The sequence below is a fragment of the Haliotis asinina genome, chromosome 2 (assembly GCF_037392515.1).
Source record: "Haliotis asinina isolate JCU_RB_2024 chromosome 2, JCU_Hal_asi_v2, whole genome shotgun sequence".
NCBI classification, from domain to species: Eukaryota; Metazoa; Mollusca; class Gastropoda; order Lepetellida; family Haliotidae; genus Haliotis; species Haliotis asinina.
The window spans coordinates 76,992,483-77,012,156 of record NC_090281.1 but is presented as its reverse complement, the minus strand read 5'-3'; the positions used below and the strand labels follow the sequence as shown (position 1 = coordinate 77,012,156).

General features: G+C 39.1%; 1 protein-coding gene across 1 annotated transcript in view; it reads left to right on the top strand.

Moving 5' to 3' along the window:
* The window catches only part of LOC137274348 (rho guanine nucleotide exchange factor 17-like), an 89,825-nt gene that overhangs the window by 34,228 nt on the left and 35,923 nt on the right, over positions 1-19,674 (top strand). The window lies entirely within an intron of this gene.

Sequence of the window (19,674 nt, the reverse complement as noted above, 5' to 3'; positions counted from 1 at the left end):
GGATGTGTAGAGGACAGTCTGGAAGATGGAGAAGAAACATCAGTGCTAATTTCCTCCAACTGCTTCCATAAACCATTCCATGGAGCTCCACCACTGTGAGGGTCTCTTTGTTGTGATTCATGGGGTAGAATCAAAGGAGAGGGATGTTATGAAAGTTGATTGTCAGGTTCATCTTGATTTTACTAGTACAGACAGGTTCAGACTTCATCACAGGACAGATAGGAGGCAGTTAGGTGCTAATTGCTACTTCTGGGAGCATGACATTCCATTGATGTTCATTATTTTGAAGGGGCTGTGGGGTCAAAGCATTTGCTCGTTGCGCTGAAGACACGGGTTCGATTCCCCACATGGGCATAATGTGTGAGGCCCATTTCTGGTGTTCCCAATATGATATTGCTGGAATATTACTAAATGCAGCATAAAATTAACCTTATTCAAAGTATTGATAAAGTTATTGATATCAAAGAAAAACATCATGGCCTGTGCTGGGTTTCATTTAGACCTGTTCAGAGAACAATATTCTGTGCTAACTGGCAGTATGTGATTGTAAAAAATTACCGTTCAAATGTGTACTTTCCTTTTAAATATTTTGAATATTTCAAAATATTTAGTTTTGATTTCTTTTCTCACTTTTCAAAGGACACATGGATATATCTATGTTTGTGATTTATGATAAAGTAGATAGTATATGGTAATTTAGTATCAATGTGTACCAAATATAGCTTTATGGCAGGATGTTACATTGCTTCTTAAATTTTCTCCATGGCAGAACTTGTTTTTAAAAACACCTTGTTATCATAGTATATATTTCAAGTAATCAGTTACAAGTCTTTGAGCATGTCCCTCAGTGATGTGGAACTAGCGCTGTATGAATACCCTTATTATTATTATAATTATTATTATTATCAGTACTGAAATGTGTTCTCATTAATCTGTCTCCAAGACCTATGAGAATATGATGATACAGGGATTGCATCTCAAGTCTAGAATGAGTGACTGATTGAGTGAGTTTAGTTTTATGCCACACAACAATATTCCAGCCACATTCCATTGGCGGTGGACTGTAAATAATCGAGTCTGGACCAGACAATCCAGTGATCAACAGCATGAGCATTGATCTGTGCAATTGGGAACCGATAACATGTCAACCAAGTCAGTGAGCCTGATCACCCGATGCTGTTAGTCACCTCTTAAGATAAGCATAGTCGCCTTTTATAGCAAGCATGGGTTGCTGAAGGCCTATTCTACCATGTACCTTCACGGGTCTCAAATTTATCTTGAAATTCAGCATGGCACTTATCTCAATTTGAATTGAACTTTACATTTTGCTAAGTGTTTCAGCGAGATGACTGTTTCAAGGACTAAATGTTAGCCTATTTTAATATTCCATTAAAAGTAGTGGATATTCCATTTTGCAGCCATACTACACAGTACAAGCCAGTGCCAATGCATATGAGAAAAAGTAATATGAGTACAGATGATTCATTGACAAGGGAATGGAATAAGTTGTCACATTTTCCCGTAATTTCTCTTCATCATTGTTTCCTTGTTGTCATCATCATCATTTGCTTTCAATCAATCTTGTAAACCCAATGTCTCCTACTTTTTGGGGTGGTATATGAAGGTCTGTCTTTATCATTTGCTTTCAATCAATCTTGTAAACCCAATGTCTCCTACTTTTTGGGGTGGTATATGAAGGTCTGTCTTCATCATTTGCTTTCAATCAATCTTGTAAACCCAATATCTCCTACTTTTTGGGGTGGTATATGAAGGTCTGTCTTCAATATTTGTAAGCAGCATACTGCTTTGAATTAATTTTCAAAAATGCCCACAGTCTTCACAATGTAACAAATACAAGTATCTTGATCTAGTAGTTTTTATTTGTATTCTGAAGTCCAGTTATTGCTTTTTATGAACAATCTCCAGTGTTAGAAGATAGGATGTCATGATTTGTTAACAAGTGATTATATTGTGATTGATGCAGGTAAAATGACACTATTGAAACATTTCACATTCGAGTTGTAGGTCAGATCAGCGTTTACTTGGAATAATTTCATAATCTGATCTATTATCTGGTTTATGATAAACCGAAAATCAATATTTAATTCTGTGGAAGCTTCATTTTAAAAGCATGAAATAAGATGGACTGTTTTACTATGGATTTGTTGTGGAATAGTATACAGCATTTCTCCAGAGGACATTCCTTCTTCCAAGGTTGTCATCATAATGGTTGCAGAAATGTGATACAGCATAAAAAACTGAAAAAATATATGATTTAGTATGTCTGCTTTCAGTTGTTTGATGAGTAAGTCAAACAGTGTGGTGGTTGATTCTTTTAACTTTGATAGATTTTGTCTGTAGATCTCTTGTTATTCTTTCTGTTGAATTTTTGAGGCAGCTATAGGCTCAGGCAAGTAACTTCGAATTTTTAAAAAGCATTCTTTTTGCCATCATGGTCAGAATTTGTAAAATTTCTTTTACTAAATGCCCATGAAAGTTTCTGCAGTGCAATATATTTATGGTAGCATTACACAAGTGTAGTACTGCTAGACTTATGACATCATAATGGTTTACAGAAATGGGCTTCACTCATTGTACCCATGGGTCATTGAACCTGGGTCATCAGCATGACAAGCAAATGCTTTAACCATAAGGCTATCCCGCTGTCCCTTAAACTAATATGTATTACCATAGAGACATTACAAGTCGAATACTTTAGCTAAAGGTGACAAAGGAGGATAGCCTCCCTTTGAAGAATGACAACATACATGACCCCCTTATTGTGAGCTACACAGCAGAGGAGAGTACCTTGGGGCATGTGTTGTCAGCCTTCTAACAGAGATAGTTTCACTGGAGGGAGTTGCTTCCTTGGCATATGGAGCTGATTGTTTGGATGCTGTTTCCTGCTTTTCTCTGCTTACCAAACCTTGCATTTCGCCATATGGCTTTCTGAAAACCTCAAATCAGTGGCACCTCGAGAAGGTCAAGGTCACACTGTGACCTGTATGTGGCGTCATTTTGACCAGTACAGAATTCCTCTTGACGTTTTGATCTACCTTTTGGTTTTGTGACCCTTTCTTTGGAAATAATTTTTATGAAGTGAATATATTTTTGGTTCTTGATTAGTTGGTGAAAGGAATGCATGTTTTATGGATGGATAATCGTGAGATGCCGTTTCATGGCTAATTCTTGCTATGTTAGCTGTGAAACATTCATTCATTCACATTTGTCCAACTTCTAAATGCATTTCAAGAACTTTGTTATAACCTTGATCGTAGATCATGTTGATTCTTGCATGGTGGGGATATCTGTGAATCATGTTTTCACTGTTTTTACAAGCTGAAGGGGAGCTCAGTTGTTAAAGTGTTCATTCCTCACACTGAAGACACAGGTACAGATACAATGTGTGATGCCCATTTTCTGGTGTTTCCTGGCAATGAGTGGTGTAAACCTAATTCAGTCACTGCATGCTGAATTCTTTTAGTTGAAAATGGTCAGAAAGACCAGTATTGATACATTCATCATTTAGCTTTCAAGGTCGATATATACATAGATCCATGTCCAGTCCAGATTTGTGAGTTTTGAGTTATAGTTTATTCATGTATTTTCTTGTGTAAATAAGCCAAATACAACATAAAATAACAGGTTGAACTCACCTCACTTTGTTGCACACAACAATCAGCAGTATTCTATATATTGTGGCAGCTGGTAAGTAACTGGACCTAGATTTTCAAAGCTCTCGAACTCTAAGTGCAAAGATAGTTGTGATTTGATGTTAATGTATGGCAGTTATGACTATCTTAGCGCTAAGAGAGCTTTGAAAATCTAGGCCCTGCTGGATCTTAGCCATACAAACTAGTGATTGTTCTGCTGAGCAGCATCACCCACAGGCAAGCTGTAGCGCAAATGGGGTTAGGCAGCAGAGAGAATATGACGAGTCTTCTTATATGTGAGCGAAGCGAGCAAAGGTTGGCAATATATTTTCCTTGTTTCCTATCAAAAAATATTTTTCATGTCAAAATAAAATATTGCCACCATCAAAGGTACACTTCCATTTCCTCACTTGGCTGTGCTCTCATATTTCTTATCCCGTGTTTAGTAATTCCTCACATGAAAAATGTTTTATTTAACATTTTAAGTGTCATTTGTGGTATTCTGACTGTTCTTCGCCTCCATTAACCCTGCCAGCTTCCCGGTTGAACAGAGTGACTGAACAAGTATAAGCAAAATTAGAAAGAAATACTGCATTGCCTAATTTTATCATTAACCTGTTCAAGTTTTTATGTCTTATCTGTCCTCACTATTGGTAGAATTTTTGTGACATTTATTCTACATAACAACACTTCTGGCGTAGGGGGCGAATGAAGCAGGGGAGGTAACTGTAAGTATTCTATATAAAATAATACCCTCCTGTTCTTCACTCCATTGAACTGGAAGCTGGAAGGGGGGGAATGGAGGCAAAGAACGGTCTGATATACCATGAGTTGTGCTTAAAATGTTGAATAAAAAATATTTCATGTTAGTAATTGTTCAACATGGAGTTGGAAATGTGAGAGTACAACCTAGTGAAGAAATTGGTATATGCTTTTGATGGTGGCTATATTTTAGTTTGAAATGAAAAATATTTGTCGAACTGAAGCGAGGAAAGTACGTTGCTAACCTTTGCTTGCTTTGCTTGCATGTAAGAAGACTGGTCATTTTCTCTGTGCTGCGCAACCCACTTGCACTACAGTTTGCCTGTGCATCACCATACCATTCTGACCATTCTGACATGACTTGATTAAGCAAATCACAGACCAATGCCACATGTCCAATTTTGTCACCATTTTCAAGCAATTATGGAGTGATGGACATCTGTTTTAGGCCAGATCCCTACAGTCAGCCATCACTTCCATTGACTAACAAATGTGATATTTGAATGCTGTTCTATAAATATACTGGGTCCATATGACATTGTCATCATAGTTCCATACCCAAGGTGTTGATTGAATGTAATCTGATCCACATTGTTTATGGTTGTTTTTGTATTCTAATCATGAATTGTATATCTGTCATTGATTTTGTTTCTATGGTAGGGTGATGGTAATATATCTTTTCCTAAACTGCTTCAGTGTTTTGGATTACTAAAATTTATTACGAGATAAGCAGAAAGAAAAAAATCATGTTTCTATAAATCAAATTACTCCTTTATTTAAAGGGGGCTTTGGTTAAGCCTAGTACTTCAAGCACTTGCTCATGACGCTAAAGATGTTAAATATGGTATCAAATGAAATGTGTAAGGGAATATAAATTTCCATGCTGATGAACATGAATTAATTGTGTAAATCCCATGGGCTCCTCAATGTTAGATTTTTTGTTATCCCAATGGAAGAGCCAGGGCTGGTAGCATAGCACGAGGTAATATGAGCTTACAACACACAGCGGCAGCAACGGCAGCATGGCACGATGCCCAGGTGAGGGGGAGTAACACCTGATTTCAAACTGCCTAATGCCATGCTGTATCTCACACAGTCTCAGACACACTGTATCTCAGGTGGGCTTTAACAAGTCATATCTCACATGAGCTATTCTAAGTATCTCATTTGGTTTGCCAGTCTGTTTCTCAGATGTCATTTATGATATAGCCTATTCTAAGCAGTGTCCTATTTGGTTTGTCATGTGTATATCTCAGTTTGATGTATACAAAACATATATCTCTTGAGGCTAGTTTGAGAAAAAACGTCATTTGGTTTACCAAACTCTACCTCATATTGACTTCAGCAAACATACATTTTAGTAGTTATTCTAATTGGTATCTCATTTGATTTGCCACACTGTATCTCAGACTGATTTTGATGGATCTCATCTCACATGAGCTAGCAGATCAATAACCATTTATTTGCCACATTTTATCTCAGACAAGTAGTTCTCACATGAACTGCTCTTGAGACATAGATCATTTTGCTTGGCACATTGTATCTAGCACAGATTGAGTCATGCTGTATCTCTGTCAGGCTTCAATAAGTCATATCTCACATGAACTACTCTTGAGATGGAGACCAATTTGGCTTTGCCACATTATATCTAGCAGATACTCCATGTATTTCACATAGCTGTTTTGAGCATTTCTCACCTGGTTGCTGTGTCTCATTTGGTCATGCTGAAAGAAATCCTTCTTTGAAAATCACTGTAGCACGAGATGCTTATGTGTAGAACAATGCATCAGGATATCCTGACTTTAATTGGTTCCATGTAGAACTGAGTATATTTAGTAAGTTCTGCTTCTATGTATAATGTTATAGGATGAGTTATGTGCAACAACACAGCCAGAAAGCAGTCCTAGTTGAGGTTAGCAAGAAATTGGTCCTGTGTAGAACTTTATATTCATTTTGCATCCCACTACAGATCTGAAGTAGCATGGAGGCAGTTGGATTATGAGTTAGTAGAAGCCTTGACAGAGTGCTAGTTGAAGCCTTGTGAAGATAAGTGAGATTCTTGTTGCTCCCAGAACAGAACATCCTGTGAAAAGCAACGTTGACTGGGAAGTGTTGAAATCCTCTGATTGGGGGCTGTGTCAAACTAACTTGAGAATAAGAGTTAAAGGTTTTTGTTTTAAAAAACATACATGGAGGAGACGTGGTTTGTATTCTGTCACTGAATCTTTTATCTTCAGTTTGGATAATAAGTAGCTTCTGGCTTTTGAGGAATACTTGCACAAATGCTTTGAAGGTGGAAATAGTTGGAAAGTTTTGACATAACCCCTGTTGTATGGAGGTGGGGAAGTTGACAGTGATAGATCTGTTTTCTGGTGGTGTGCAGGAGATATCTATGAGTGGCAATCAACACACACAAAAGAAAGTCAAAACAGATGGAATAAGTTTGTGCAATGAGCATTTCTAACATATGTAATGTGAATCCTGTTTGTCTGTGTGTAACAGATACTGGTAGCTCACAATACTTAGCCATTAGTACTGCATTTGTTAACAGAAAAATGAGAACATCTTTGAAGTTGAAGGTTTGGTGAAAGATGTAGGTTTTTTACAGGTGTAGAGGATACCATGACTGTCACACATGTCAGAGGAATAGCTACTAGGCACATGGACAGTCCACAACATATACATCACCTTGTTGCTTGTGTTGATCAGTTGGACAGTCCAAAATGTATACATCACCTTGTTGCTTGTGTTGATCACTTGGACAGTCCACAACATATACATCACCTTGTTGCTTGTGTTGATCACATGGACAGTCCACAACATATGCATCACCTTGTTGCTTGTGTTGATCACATGGACAGTCCACAACATATACATCACCTTGTTGCTTGTGTTGATCACATGGACAGTCCACAACATATGCATCACCTTGTTGCTTGTGTTGATCACATGGACAGTCCACAACATATGCATCACCTTGTTGCTTGTGTTGATCACATGGACAGTCCACAACATATGCATCACCTTGTTGCTTGTGTTGATCACATGGACAGTCCACAACATATGCATCACCTTGTTGCTTGTGTTGATCACATGGACAGTCCACAACATATGCATCACCTTGTTGCTTGTGTTGATCACATGGACAGTCCACAACATATGCATCACCTTGTTGCTTGTGTTGATCACATGGACAGTCCACAACATATGCATCACCTTGTTGCTTGTGTTGATCACATGGACAGTCCACAACATATGCATCACCTTGTTGCTTGTGTTGATCACATGGACAGTCCACAACATATGCATCACCTTGTTGCTTGTGTTGATCACATGGACAGTCCACAACATATACATTACCTTGATGTTGATTTCACATGGTATATAACACATTTTACATTTAGGATTACACTTTCTCAGTAAAGTGCAGATTGTGTTAACTGTATTACGTTTGTTTGTTCCATTCAGCAGTTGAACACACTCAGAATCAGGCACCTAATTGCTAGCACACAGTAAGCAATCTAACCCACTCAGCCAGGGCAGAAGTGGTGACTAAACCCCTCAAAAGTACTAGCTGTGTTTCCGCTGGCATTTTTAACTGCTCGATATTTTGACTGGCAAGCATTTCAAATACATTTGTAAATTTTATCTGTCAAGTGATCATTCTTTTCATTGTGCATGAAATCAGAAATGTAGAGGGTATCATAATGTGTGAATGCCACGTTTTTTAGCTATACATGTTCGTGGGACAAGTTAGTCATGTACTGTCAGTTCAACTATCGTTGAGTCCTAGAGCATATTGTGTTCTGAAGATGAAGAATGAATTGATCACAGCTTGACCCATTTAAGTTGCATGGCCTGAACCAAACTTTACAAGGTTAAAATTGTTCTGATAATATATTTTTGAGATGATAATGATGATTGCTTGGTAGGGTAAATATGATCCTCAGGAGGTTGAGAACAGTGACTTTTATGATCATTTGATCAAGGTAATAATTGTATTGGCTGTGAACATATGTTCAGTGAAACTATCTCAGCACAAATATACCATAAGGATATGAGTGAGCACAAATGTGTTACAAGGATTATTTCTATTTCTGAAAAGAATTATCTATGACCTACAGCAAGTAAACTTGGGAAGATTAACTATATGGAGGTTTCAAATATTATTTGGATGTATAGAGATGAATACCTGCCATAAATTGATGCACTGAACTGATAATGTAGAGCATTGTCCTTCAGCGTCAATAGTATTTCTATCTTTGTTCTTGAACACATGGATCCTCAGCAAAAGTGACAAGCTGAAGGTTCAACGTGCCAGGTTCCAATAATCGATGTGGTGAATTAAATAGTGAAATGGCATAGGTCAGACCCCTTAGTCCGCTCTGTGCAGATTGTGTTCCGAAGATACAGCTGCAGCTCCATCAAATGATAATCATCTCACTGGGGTCAGCTGTCTGTAAAGGGGATCTGTGTTCAGGCCACGGTGTTTGGTCACTGTCACCAGGCTGTAATTATGTTATGTATTTTAATCTTGCAGTTAAGGGAGCCTTTACACAGCAGACTCATTATAGTCAGGTCATTAGTGATCTAGTAGTGTCAGGTAGAGTTTATAATCAGCCAGTTAGCTTGGAATTTTGTAAATTATATTTGGTACATTTACGGTTCTATGTGTTAGCTGGACAGAGGAAAATGCTGTAAAAACAAACTTTTTTTTGTGCAGCTAGTCATTAACAGCCAAAGTGCACCATATCAAAGGGAGTTGGTTTACTTGTTTTCACATTGAAATTTTAAGTGTTGCAACCAGACTGCGTAATTGGTGGATTCCTGCTAATTGTACTTACCTTGGCTTTTTATTTATAAGTGTATGTGCCCAAAGTGGCACAGATTTATGAGTTGTAACACGTTTTTAAATATGGAACACATAATTAATCTCAGAATACGAGTATTTTCATTGAAAGTGATGTCAAACATTTGGAAGTCAAAATCAAAATGTGGAAACTTCTGGAATTCAGAATGGGGCTTCCTAAGTTCCACATGTTACTAGTATTTCTATTTGATTATGAAACTAATATAAATCACTGCTTGACTTGATGTACTGAGCTAATTATCTTTTTGGCTGCCAAAATGTCAGAGAGAAGGATTACAGAGTTCCAAATTTCTGGGTTTGGGCTAAGTTAACAATATAGTAAAGCTGATTCGTCTGGTTCGGTGACATCCGCTTGGTCAGATTTTATTATCTTTAACCTTGATTGGACAGACAGTAATCACATACGGTTTACTTGATATTACCTCCAAAGGAAACCATATCTACTTATTGAAAGGTTTAAGAGTAATGTTTAACACCAGATGTTAATTAGACTTGTACAAAATACATAAATGTCACTTATTAACAAAAGGGAAATATTTCTTTATTTATGGCATCTTTGTGACATAAAGCAATGGGTTTTTTTCAACCTCGTAAAAAAAACATGTATGAGCATTTCATTCAACATTATTTCAGTGTTAGTTCTAATGAGATAATACTGTTAATAAGATAATACTGTTTAAGTTTTTAGTTTTGATGCCAGAGGTGTCTTTACTAGTAATGGGTTTAAGTAGTGCCATGCTATGGAAGCTAGTGGCACGACAAGTGAAGTTTCTGGTAGGCCCATAAGAGGAAGTGGATGATCTGTCATACCATTTGTAAACCTGCTTTTGTGCAGATAACATGGAAAGTATGTTATGATATAGGTGCGAGTCTAGTATGTCAAGGGTAAGTATCTGAAGTACATTGTTTACGTAAGAGCAGAGTATCTTCACTGTACTTCGCGCTCCCTAATAAAATTTAGCTCAGCAGCATGTCCTTAGTTAACCTACGATTGATGTCAAAGGCTGATTGTGCTATGGGCTTACAGAGAGGTTTTTCTTGTACAAGGGGCTCCTGTAGTCTTGTATGGCCCAAGCTTGTGGGACCCTACAGCAGCGTAGCAGTAACTTATGCTTTATTGTTAAAGTCCTCTCATCCTCTTGTGGATTGATATTGGATGGTCAAGAGTCAAGTTATTGGCTGCTCTAAAGAGAATCAGTAACGTAGAGTTAGTAGTACAAAACAGCTCCAGTGGCATTATGGCATGTCAAATATTATTTCTGTTTGTATGTAAAGGATTGAGTTCCAGTTTGAATCTTGCTCTCCTACACAGAGTTCCATGTGGCGAGCCAGCACAGTACCTCTCCCACAGGCCAGAACGACCATTCATCACATCAAACACAGTTCAGTCAATATATTTACACATTTCATAACTGTTTTATGTTTTATGAGTCTACACATCTACTTAAACATCGTTGTTAAAATGGTTCAGTTTCACTGAGACATTTTCCTAAAATGTGTAATACTTTTTTCGATTTGCGTACCAATTCTTTGATTACTTGGGTTGTACAGCTCCATGTGCTGTCATCGAAGCCTAATGGGGAACAAACGATGCAGCCGCTTTGAAATATAAATATGTATTGTCATAAACCCTACTGACGCAGTTGTAGAAGAATATTTTCGTAGCAGTGTAAAACAATATAAAAACATTGCCAAAAATGCTTGCGTTATGCCAGTCTGAGCATATTTGTGAATATGTGCATTTGTTTACAAACAAGAGAAAAGTCCGGTCACGTGATATGCAAATTAGCCTGTGGCAGTGATGTTATGTCAAGTCATCGCTGCGCTGGAGTGTGTTTGAATCCTGTATCAGCTATGGTTTGGTTCAACTAGATAAGGTAATATCTGTGAAACATTGTTTGCTTTGCTTTGTTGCCCTTAGTTTGAACCCTTAGGATCGATGAAAGTTTGACTCTACCAGATTCAGTCCCCATGAAGGCAAAACATCTGTCGTCTTTGCCTAGCTGCATGGGTGACAGTTTGAATCCTCAGGATCAATGGAGGTTTGGTTCTACCCGATTCAGTCCGCATGAACGTAAAGCATCAGTTATCTTTGCCTAGCTGCATTGGTGACAGTTCGAACCCTCAGGGTTGATGAAGGTTTGGTTTTATAGGATTCTATCTCCATGCTGTAAAGCAGGTTTGCCGCAACTACATTCACTCAATATGGGATGATTGCCTTTCCCTATCTGCCCTGTTGAAACCTTGAAGCCATTCTCAGCCCACCCGTCTTGTCCAAAGTAGGTGGGTGTGATGCAGTGGGTATTGGTGGCAGGGATATGATTTTCACAAACGGTCAGTGTTTTGTGATCACTGTTGATTGCTCCTGCTGTGATGGTGCTCTACAGTTATTAATAATATCTGCTTTCTGTTACCTTCATGTTTCCATCTTCATGTTTCCATTTCCAATGATTATTTTATCAAGCTGATCATGAGAGTTTTTGTTTGTTTTGCCCAAGTCGGATTGGAAAATGATCAAACCTGAAGCTAATTTTAACTTTGAATACAGGATCGTTATGTTTAGACATTGACCCCTTTAGGTGGTTTAACATAGGAACATCAAAATATATAATATATTCATTTAGGAACATGTGTGGTAATCAAATTCGTTTTTATCCAAGATAAATTATTATAACATGTATTTTGTCAGGAAGTGGATAGAAATTAAGATATCTGAACAAACTGTGTGTTCAGATGTTAAGAAAGAACCTTACTAATGAATTAAAGTTTGAAAGTTTATGCCACAAATACAAATGTCCTTTTATACAGAGCAGAAATATATATTTTTGGTTCTGGGTTAAAGTTTAAGAAAGGGTAAACTTAGTTGAAACCAGTGATTATTCTGTTCACTTGAAATGTTTGTTTTCTAGATAATTCAGGTAAGCTTATATCTGTGTGACCTATCATTACAAAGCTAAAGGATATATTGTGAAATTATTCACCAAATTTCAAATGTGAAATTGGTTAAACATATTGCCACAGTCACAACATGGCAACATTACCACAATATGATAGTATATACTCAAATGATATATGCCGAATACTTTTGTATTCTATCTTACTAATACACTGAGCATGACTGATACACTTATAAGTAACACTTGCCACTAGATGTCACATGATTGGTCACGTGATTACAGGTGACCGTGTCTTGGAGCAGGAATCTGCTAGCTTTGAGATAATATGTCAGGTTAACTACATTTATGCTTTTGAGGAAACTTGGAAGAATTTGTTTGTTTCAAAATGTAGTTAACTTTGATGTCTAAACAAAATGTTTAATCTGTCATTTGATTGCTTGGCTATTCTAGCCCTGATGATTCTTGGTTTGTCCCCTGAAACTAAGCTGGTCATAAGAGGTGATACTAAGGATTGGATGGTCAGGGATTAGGTGTATAAGGAGTCATCATACTCTGTGGTGTTGTGAATCTTTGCTCATAATATCAATCATTGGGTTGTCTTGTATGACAGAGGTCAGAAAGGTCCCCAGAAACCAACGCTGATTGTAAGAGGTGATTTACTGGATCAAATGGTTAGGTGATTTGCTTTATTGCATGGGCAGATGCAGCTTTTTTGAGAAAGGAGGGTAGGGGTGGAGGGGGTTGCACACTATTGAGAAAAGGAGATATGTTCCCCGTTATTTTCACCCAAGTTTAAGTGGTCACATAACTGAATTTCTAAACAATAGAGGGGTTGGGGGTTGCGCACTCCAGCTACCCTCTTCTGGATCCGCCTAAGTATTGTGTGTAATTGTTCCTTGACAATGTGGATCTTTGTTCATGATATCAGACAGTGGATTCATTGACATCAGATATATTAAAGGCAAGAAACATTTCTAGATGACACCTCCGCAATTGTTACTAATTTTTGATGAACCCGAGGGCCATGAAGTAGAACTTCATACATATCATGAAGTAGTTTTCCATGTTTTCTTGACTACTTACGCCAATCTGGTGTGGTGGTAGCCAAGTGTGTTTTGCTGTCTCACCAAAGGCCCAGGTTTGATTCTCAGCACAAGTGCAGTGTGTAAAGCAGATTTCTGGTGTACCCTGCTGTGATAAAGCTGAAACCTTGATACAAGTGGTGCAGAACCTCACTCACTAACACACTTGGTCATTTATACGATTGTCTCTTCCATACAATTGCTGATCCAGATGCTGCTTTGGTCTGTCTTCCTAACTTCAGCTGACATGCTGTTATATAACAATATACTGGTTGTTGATTCAACCAGCCATTAGATGGACCTCATCAAATCACTCACTCTCTCTTTCTCACTCTCTCTCACTCTCTTGAACTGTTCATCATAAACTTCATCAAAATTACATGATTTCAAACAAGCTGTTCGTACATTTATATGTTTCATATTGACTACTAACATGAGAAAAGGAAAAAGAAAGTCATGGTATTAAGTGTCTGATGTTTGTCTATAACCTGCTTCTTCCATGCAAGATGTGGCACACAAAGGAAACAGGATATTTGTAAATACAAGCCAGGTTTTCTGGCAGGGAGGCAGCTAGTCTGTAGATAGTGACTGACAGGGGAGACTGTTGGAGATGAGGTGTTATGTGGGGGAGGGACTCAGGGAGGTCAGTGCAGGTCACCCACGTTACTTGGTGTACCCATTACAGCTGGCAGGTCAGGGTAGTCTAGCTCAGCTTAGGTTCATACTGGCTTCAGTGCCACAACAGCTCTGGATTCTTACTGTCTTCAGTGCCACAACAGTCTTGGGTTCATACTAGGCTCAAAGCCACAACAGTCTTTGGTTCTTACGGTCTTCAGTGCCACAACAGTCTTGGGTTCATACTATCCACAAAGGCACAACAGTCTTGGGTTCATACTGGCTTAGTGTAGCACCATAACAGTCTTGGGTTCATACTGGCTTGGTGTAGCACCACAATGGTCTTGGGTTCGTACTGGCTTGGTGTAGACAATAGTCCAGGGTTCTTACTGGCTTGGTGTAGCACCAAAACAATCTAGGGTTCATACTGACTTGGTGTACTTCCCCAACAGTTTTGGGTTCACACTGGGTTGGTGTAGCACCACATCAGTTTTTGGTTCATGCTGCCTTGGTGTTGCATCACAACAGTCTTGGGTTCATGCTGTCTTGGTGTAGCACCACAACAGTCTTGGGGTCACACTGGCTTGGTGTAGCACCACAACAGTTTTGGGTTCACACAATCTAGGTGTAGCACCGAAAATATCTTGGGTTCATACTTGCTTGGTGTAGCTTCACAACAGTCTTGGGTTCACACTGGCTTGGTGTAGCACCATAACAGTCTTGGGTTCATACTGGCTTGGTGTAGCACCACAATGGTCTTGGGTTCGTACTGGCTTGGTGTAGACAATAGTCCAGGGTTCTTACTGGCTTGGTGTAGCACCAAAACAATCTAGGGTTCATACTGGCTTGGTGTAGTTCCCCAACAGTATTGGGTTCACACTGGGTTGGTGTAGCACCACATCAGTCTTTGGTTCATGCTGCCTTGGTGTTGCATCACAATACTGGCTTGGTGTAGCACCACAAATATGTTGGGGTTCATACTGGCTTGGTGTAGTGCCACAACAGTCTTGGGTTCATACTGGCTTGGTGTAGCACCACAATGGTCTTGGGTTCATACTGGTTTGGTGTAGACAATAGTCCAGGGTTCTTACTGGCTTGGTGTAGCACGAAACAATCTAGGGTTCATACTGGCTTGGTGTAGTTCCCCAACAGTTTTGGGTTCACGCTGGCCTCCTATAGACCCTCTATTGCTTTGGGTTCATTGGTATGTTGCTGCAACTGTTTCATGTTCATGCTGTGTTACTTTAGCTTCAGAGTGCATTTGACTTCATGCTGGCTTAAGGGCAGCTTAAAAAAAATCTGGAGATTTTACTTTTCAAAAGATAACTGCAATGCTTCAGCAGTTCCAAATCGTGTTCATACAAGTTTCACAGTAGCTATTTTGCTTAACGCAGTTGTATAGATAGTTGGTACAAACTAACAGCTTGGTAGCTCAACACTGGCTCTCAAAGATAAAGGTATTCAGGACGTGATTACGTATGACCTGGACATGCACAAACTGAAATTAGTACTAAGATTATCACACCCGCAACACTTAAGTATCTGCTTACAATACTTGTTGCACTAGCGCACCAAAGAAGTATGTGCTTGGCTGAAAGCATAAAGGTCAAAAGCCTTGAAAAGACAGAGTGCATGACTTGTAAAGTATATGCCTAATCAGAGCAAGTGTTTGCCAGGAACTGTGTATGTAACATACTCTTTAGAAGTGATTATTTGATATGTTGTGAGATACTGACAGAATGAGTACAAGGTCTGTTGATGAGATGGCTGTGGGAGCACTTCAGAGTGCTTGGTTCAAGACGAGCCCTATGCCACCTTATGGCAGATGGGTACTTGAGATATGTAAACATAAATAGCCAGGAGATGTATTCACAACCATCCAACCAGGAGGCAGTGGCTACTGGAAGTTGATCTGTACATTAGGGGCGGTGGGGTTGTGTTCAAGGCATTAAGCATTAGCTTGTCATGAAGATGACCCTGGTTTGATAGTATATGTGGGTATGATATATGAAGCTGACTTCTAGTGTCTCATGCATGGATATTTCTGATGTATCTCTGAAAGTGACTTAAAACTATACTCACTCACTCAATCAATCAATCAATCACTCGGGGTCAAGATTTGGTTTGGGAATTTGGGTTATCCCTCTTTTTTAAGTAGCATGGTCTCCAATGACGAAACAAGACACATGCATCCTGGTACTTACAGTGGTCTGTCTAGTAGTGTTTACTTTCATTGGGGTATGGGGTAGCCTAGTATTTAAAACATTTGCTCATCACACCAAAAGCCCAGGTTTGATTCCTCACATGGGTACAATGTGTGAATCCCATTTCTGGTGTCCCCCACCATGATGCTGCTTTAATATTGTTACATATCTCTCACTCACATTCACCTATCTGGACATCTGTATCTAACCACTGATGATTAATGTATAAATTTGTAGATTGTTTATTATAAACTAGGAAGGTTATGGTGCTTATAAGATCGTGCAACCCTTATCACATTACTACTTAGGTTGATTACACAAGGGGAAGTTTTAGAATAAGACCAGTGGATTAGAAAGGTTATAGTCCTGTATTCCGATCCAGTTTCAGTTACTGTCATGGGTACATTGTAGTTGGGGAACTTTTAATCATGTGACCAGGAAGTTTATACTCCAGTAAGTGTGTGGGGGGTGTATTTATTTGAGAGTGCAATGTTGCCAATGATTTAGGAGAGGTCAACCAGTGTGTTCCCTGCTTCCCTCATGTTCATGATTTTTTTAAGTGATTCAGAGACTCGGATTGCATGTTACGTCTTCCATTGCATGTTTTACAATATGGAGTGCCTTTCAAAAACTTGAAATGTAGTTTGCATACATATGGATTATGTTAAGCCTGGTAAATAGATGCAGTTTTGTTGTGAATTTTTCATGTAGATTGAAATCTGTAGTTAAGGTATTTGGTAAAGCTTCCTGTTTGGCAATTCTTGTCTCTTTGATTTAATGCCACTTCTAGCTGGGGAGAGTTATAGGGTCTGGAATGCATGAATGCATGTTCGAAGTGTCATTTGCTGGGACAATATACATGTGTTATGATATGTATTGATTTATGGCTGGAAACAGAAGACACCTACAGCAGGTAAAAGCTGTTCAGTTATGTCGCATATAGTATTCAATCCCTGCCCTGCAGCTACAACAGATACAACACACATGCCCTATAGCTGTGACAGATATATCGCACATGCCGTGAGGATACAACATATCTCTGCCCTGCAGCTACAACAGTTATAACACACATGCCTGCAGCTACAAGATATAATGCACGTCCTGCAGCTACGACAGATGCAACACATATGCCCTGCAGCTACAACAAATACAACACACATGCCATGCAGCTATAACATATATATCACACCCTGCCCTGCAGCTACAACAGATAGAACACACATGCCCTGAAGCTATGACACATACAACACACTATCCTTGCAGCTACAATAGATACAACACATATGCCCTGCAGTTATAACAAGAATAACACACAAGCCCTACAGCTACGACATATATAACACACATGACCTGAAGCTACAACAGATACAACACATGTCAAACAGCTAAGACACACATGCCCTGCAGTTACGACAGATATAACAAACATTCACAGTAGCCATGACATATGCTGTTCATGACCTACATCTACAACAGACACAACACATGTGCTGTGCAGTTTATTTATTTATATTTGTTAATATAGGATATTTATGTAGTGCACATTTACATGCAGCTAATGCTTGCTAAGGGTGTTGGTGTTTGTTTCCCTCGACCATTGGATATCAGTCTCAGCGTCACATCGTATTATCAATCTCAGCTCCCTAGGGAGTATACAGCTGTTGTTGCCACTAGGCACACAGAGGTTATCGTGGCACTCTCATCCTAATGAGGTATCCAATTCATAACTGGGTGGACTGGGACACATAGTCACGTTACTTTGTCCAAGTGTACTGCACATTGCTGTACCGGCAATTAGGTGTATGCATGTATTCATGTGGCCACCATCTGGTCATATAACAGTAGATTCATTGGTTCTTGCAAGTGCACACGGTTGTGTACTGTACACTAGTTATGACATATACAACTAATGCCCGGTGACTATTATGGATACAACACATACCCTGCAGTTACAACAGATACAACACATGTGCCTTGCAGTTAGTGTAGGATATAACATGACCCTCAGGCATTATTGAAAAGTAAACCCTCTTTCTGTGGGAAATGCCCAAGGGCCTTTGGCATTTTCTATAGGAAGCAGGCTTACTTTTCAATAATGTCCATGGGTCATGTTATATCCAACTTATAAACTGACTGAAGATACATACCTTAGACATAAATTCAATATTTGGTTTTCACCGATGAAATCAACCAGAATGGGACTGGCAGCCGATTCCTTGCCTTGCAAGCACAATGCATGTGCTTCACAGGCGCTAATAGTGCACTGCCCACACTGCACATCTTGCGAGGAACACACAGTTCATACCGAGAAACAATCTTTTTCTTCACAGCGTTCCTTTGTAGCCTAGTGGATAAAGCCGCCAAGCAAGTAAGCAAAGGGTTATGGGTTTGAAACCGGTTGTTGACACTACATGTTGAAAAAATCAGTAATGCTATATTTTATGTTCATATGACATCATATCAATCTTCATGACAAGTAATAATTCAAAGTCCCGGAGCAGTGGGACATTATTAAGATAATACACGGGTCAGAGGGACATTATTAAGGTAATGCCCGGGTCAGAGGGATGTTTTTAAGATAATGCCGGGTCAGAGGGACATTATTTAGGTTATTGCCTGAGGAAGAGACATTGTATCAGACTTGAGGGATATTGCGAAAAGAGTGTCCCCCGAGAACAATAGAGTGATGTCACTGTTGGTTTATAACTGTAGATACAACGCATATACCTCGGAGTCACAACACACCGATACAACGGTAATACCCAGCAAGACTACAATAAATACAACAGCCATGCACTGCAGCTACAACAGGCACACTGCTAAAAACAATTGCAACTGCAGTCATAATGGATACAACATATTTCACCATGTGTATTGGATGAATTTGTTGTCGAGTTCAGAGGATAGGCCATATGAAGCCCATGCCAAGTATTGACAGAACTCCGTGCATTCTGTAATCAGCTGTCTGCAAATTGTTAAACGATGCAGTAAAACTACAAATGTTTTTCTGCAAAGTTATCATGTAATAGTACTCAGCCAAGGTTTGCCCTTGCTACTCGTGTACGTTCTGACAAAGAAAACAAACAAGGCAGTCTTAAACTTCCATACAATGGTTTAAACAGATGACTAGGCTTGTGCATCCACCAAGGACTCCTCCATGAGTCTTGTAGCTGTGGATGGTGTAATGCGTTCCTCCATCCTTCTTGCATGTCCTATCAGCTGTGCTGACTCTTGTTAAGGTGAGATCTTCTTTTGGGGACTCTAATTAGCTGCAGAATGTTTTTTGTATGTCAAAGCCAACGCAGGATGTTTCAGGAGGGCTGTTTTCCATGAGTTGGGTAGGAGATTGGAAATGTCCTTGAGCTTGGGCTGTGCTCTTCTGACATTGCTACTGTGAAGTATTGTGAAACTATACCGTAATTGAGAAAGTGGTGTTAGATTGACATTTCGGTTAGGGTTTAGTTACCTGAGATGATTTGAAAGGTCTTGTTTGACCTGGGGCTTGATTATTCTGCAGATCGCTGAAAAAAGGTTTTGTACTCTTCTCAATAAGGTATGAAGAAGGCAGCGCACAGTAACAAGAATTTTGGG